At 33.8% G+C, this 4349-nt stretch overlaps 1 non-coding gene across 1 annotated transcript; it reads left to right on the top strand.

Moving 5' to 3' along the window:
* The first annotated feature begins 3900 nt into the window (after window positions 1-3900).
* LOC118154981 (U7 small nuclear RNA) lies at window positions 3901-3962 on the top strand. The gene has a single exon (XR_004745223.1). It is a non-coding gene; the product is annotated as a U7 small nuclear RNA (small nuclear RNA).
* Window positions 3963-4349: the final 387 nt, after the last annotated feature.

The following is a 4349-nucleotide window of genomic DNA, read 5'->3' as shown; positions in this document are numbered from 1 at the left end:
TAAGATGTCAGATAAAAATGGTAAGACTAATCATCCTTCTTTGTTCCTGAATTTAAAATAGAAGCATTCAGTTTTTTATTATTAGCTGTAGATTACTCATAAATCATAATAATAATTATTTTTTTAACACAAGGTCCTGCTCTGTCTACCAGGCTGGAGTACAGCAGTGTTATCTTGGCTTACTGCAACCTCTGCCTTCCAGGTTCAAGCCATTCTCCCACCTCAGTCTCCCAAATATCTTAGATTACAGGTGCACTCCATCACACCTGGAATTTTTGTGTGTTTTTCAGTAGAAATGGAGTTTGGCCATGTTGGTCAGGCTGGTCTGGAACTCCTGACCTCAGATGATCTGCTCTCCTCAGCCTCTCAAAGTGCTGAGAATACAGGCATGAGCCACTGTGCCCAGGCATAAAATTATTTATTTTAGATTGAGGAACTTTTCTTGAATTCTTAGTTTGTTGCAAGTTGTTATTATGAATGTGTGCTGACTTTTGTCAAATTTCTTTTTTGCACATAATTACATGCTCTTTTGTGGTTTTAATCTGCTAATATAGTAAAATAATTAAATGAGTTTTGAATGTTAAATCTATCTTGCATTCCTGAGGTAAGCCAATATATTTAAAAATGTACATTGTTGGTTACTGGGTTTCACTGCATAGTTTACAAATAGTATTTGATTCTCTTCTGTCACACAGTTAAGTTCCTGGAGTAAGGTGGATTCTTTTGATGCTTGATTTTGAGTTTTTAGGGCAAGCTCAGAAAGTCTTCAGTCCATGACTAGTTTTGCCCCACTAATTAAGGTGAAATTCTGATGATTCTGTTTGTTTCATTTACACATGTTCTATTTATTCCAATTACAAATTGCTTTTCTGTGCCGGCTTGTGAGATCATTGTCTCTTTTCCAGCTAGTGTCTATCTACTCTATTCTAGTGGTTCTTTCTGCATATATTATTCTCATAACAGCTTAGATCAGTACTCAGACATAGACATGAAAGGACCTTTCTGTAGAACACGATGACTTGTAAGATTCGATACCTTAGATTAGGACAAAGTAGCATAAGGTCTCAGGCCAGAAAAAAAAAGCTTACATTGGGAAAGGTTATATATTCTATTCCATTTCATGCTACTTTTAAATATATATTTAGCTTCTGGGTATACTTTCCTGGTTAATATCCCAAGACCACAATACCATGTAATGACTAAGAATCAACTATTATTTGAAGTCATTATCAACAATATTGTTCTCCATCAGAAATACAAATATTTATTCCAACTTAATAATTTTTCAGATTTGATTTTAACAATTATACTAGAATATCTTGATATGATTATGCTAAAAAATACTGTTGTGTAAATGAATAATTTTTCTCATTACATTTAAGAAAAAATATTCTCTTTCCCAGAAGACAAGAAATAATTCAGTAAGCCATAGAAGTTTTGAATATATGTTAACCAATTCTCATAATGCTAACTGACATTTATTGAGCTCTTACTCTGTGCAAAGAACTTGGCACATATTATTGTATTGAGATGGAAAGACTCTTGGAGTTGATACAAACTACTTGTCAATTTCTTTGTGTCAATGAAAAAACTCACACACATTTTTTAAGCATTTGTTTACTTATCTACAAAGTGGGAGAAATGATACCCCAGACAATCTGACCAGACGCAACACATAAAAATCCCTTTAAAACCTTATGATACAATTTTATTCTTAATGCCATCATTGTGATATACATATTCCCTTTGACATTCAAAATATATGCGATATTTTTCATTTCATAACATAGTAGTCATATCATATATTTCTTTATGTATATGTATATGTATATTTGTTTGTGTATTTTTTTTTTGGAGACCATATCTTATTCTGTCACCAAGGCTGGTGTACAGTGGTTCGATCAGAACTTACTGCAGCCTCCAACTCCTGAGATCAAGCAATGTTCATACCTCAGTCTCCTAAGTAGCTATTAGCATAGGTACGTATCACCACACCCAACTAATTAAAAAAGGAATTGTAGAAAAACAGTCTTGCCATGTTGCCCAGGCTGATCTTTAACTCCTGGCCTCAAGTAATCTTGCAGCCTCAGTATAATTTCTTAAGATAAATTCCTCTTTCCATATATAGTCATTCATGCACATTGTATTGCTCATAATTCTACCAGATTTCAATAAATATGAGGGTAGATCTCATTTTAATATGATAACAGTCATAATTTGTCCATTTTGGACTTAACAGTTTGCTCTTGCTCCAGTCTCCAAAACTCATATTTTAAAATATTGTTTAGCTGAATTAAATACAATTTTCAAATTTTAAAATATTTCTTGTGTGCCAGCAGTAGAATGACAGTATGTTACATTGCTCAAAAAATTACTTTAAATTCAAAGATCAACCCCCATGAGCTTAATTTTATCAAAGAAGAAATGTCTTGTCAAATACAGTCCCAACCAACATAATCAGTAGCTTTCAAAGTATGTTTGACATTGAGAAGGACTGAAAAACAACATAGGAGTCAGAGAAACAAACATCGATGGCCTGTCAAATTTTTTGTAGATATGATGCTATTATCAAGGCACATCAGGATAAAATAAAGTGACCTAGCTGACCACAGGCTTACAAATGTCCTGTGAAGGAAAGAAAAACGGTGAATCAAAAGGTAGCTTTGTTGCATGTCCCCCCAGGCCTTTTTATTGACAAGAATGACAATGGTCCCAAGATGCACCATTATCTATGACCAGCAAGCAGACATCAAATGCTCCTGAGCTGTATCTGTCAGAATAGAAAATTCTGCTCAAAACAGACAGAGCTTGTTACATTTTCTTCAGCTAAGGTTTGTCAAAAGCCAGGGTCACTTGTATTGCTCTGCCCTGAAGGGGAATTGTAAAAGGAGAGAAGTACATGATTTCTCAATGTTTCTTCTCCAAGGAGACTTTGAGTCTGGTTGACCAAATGTTTTGGAAGTCAAGTCATGACTCAAAGGAAGTAGAAAGCAAAGTTAATAGTCTGTCATTTTTCTACTTAGAAATGAGGTTCACATGCTAAAAGGTTAGTTTTAGTAGATTCCTATATTTAGGGAAAATTTTTGCTGTGTGATTTGTTTTTACAATTGAAAAAGGAAAATACTACTGTTACTGAAATTGGAGGGAACAAGTTAATGTATTCTGGCCCAGTATTATGTGCTATAGCATTATGGGGTTTATTACAGTCTGAAATATTTATACTGGTAAGCTATTTCTCTAATTTGCTTCTTTTTGACTAAAGAGAGGTTTTATATACAGATGTCCAGCCTCTGACACATAAGTAAACTCACTAACTTGTGGAAACATCTGTTAAGCACTCACAAAAATAAAATGCAAGTTGGGAATATTTCTTTAATTGATTCCTTAAAAAAATTAACACAAACTTTTTTTTCTCCTTCAATAAATTTGAGGACAAAAATGAAGCCATCACAAAGACAGCATTTGTGAACAAAGGGATTATTTTTCCCCTCTTTCCTTCCCTTATCTTTTCCCCCCTCCACTCTTGTCCCCTCTGCTCTCCTCTTTACTGTTCTACTTCTCAATTTGTAGCTTAGCATTTTTTTCCATGTTCAGAGACAAATCCAATTCTGATCAACCTTGTTAAAAGTAGTCTTGCAAAAAATGTTATCACATTTTGTAATACTATACATTTGTAGTTTAAAAACATAGAGTTTGCAAACTCATGATCATGGTTGTTTTGTTTGTCCCACACAATCTTCTTCCAAAGTCTGTTTTGTTTACCATCTTTAAAAAATGAGAGAGCTCACACAATAATTTTAAATTTTACATTTCTAGGAAAAAAAAAACAAAGGCAAGAGGAGCTAATTTGACAATGATTAGTTTGAATTTCTATTTAACAATATTCTTACACAGCACAGGGGCTATTACAGCTCTTTTAGAATTTGTTTAGCAGGCTTTCTAGTCTTTATTGGAAAGCACCTTTAAAAAACAACAAACAAACAAGAAAACCCCACAGAGGCAAATGAACCTTGCAGTCAGAACACATAATCTCCAGTGTATCAATCAGATTTTCCTTTCACCAGGTTTACTTCTCTTACTCATCCCTCAGGGTTTGAGTTGTGAGTTCGGCTCAAATTCAATTAATTAATTAGACTGATCAACTATTTTTCTTATCAATATAACTTTACAATTCTAGCTAATAACTTACTGTTTATAATGTAATTACTCAGTAGTTTCAAGAATGGGAATTCCATCTCCATCACTAGACTGTGAGCTTTGCCAGAAGCTAGAGCATATTTTAGACATTGTTTACTATTCACATTCCTGCAGTAGTGCCTGGTACCATGTGGTTTTCAACGAATGAGTAT

Source organism: Callithrix jacchus, chromosome 6 (assembly GCF_049354715.1).
Source record: "Callithrix jacchus isolate 240 chromosome 6, calJac240_pri, whole genome shotgun sequence".
In the NCBI taxonomy this organism is placed as follows: Eukaryota; Metazoa; Chordata; class Mammalia; order Primates; family Cebidae; genus Callithrix; species Callithrix jacchus.
This window is presented reverse-complemented; position numbering and strand designations above follow the sequence as displayed.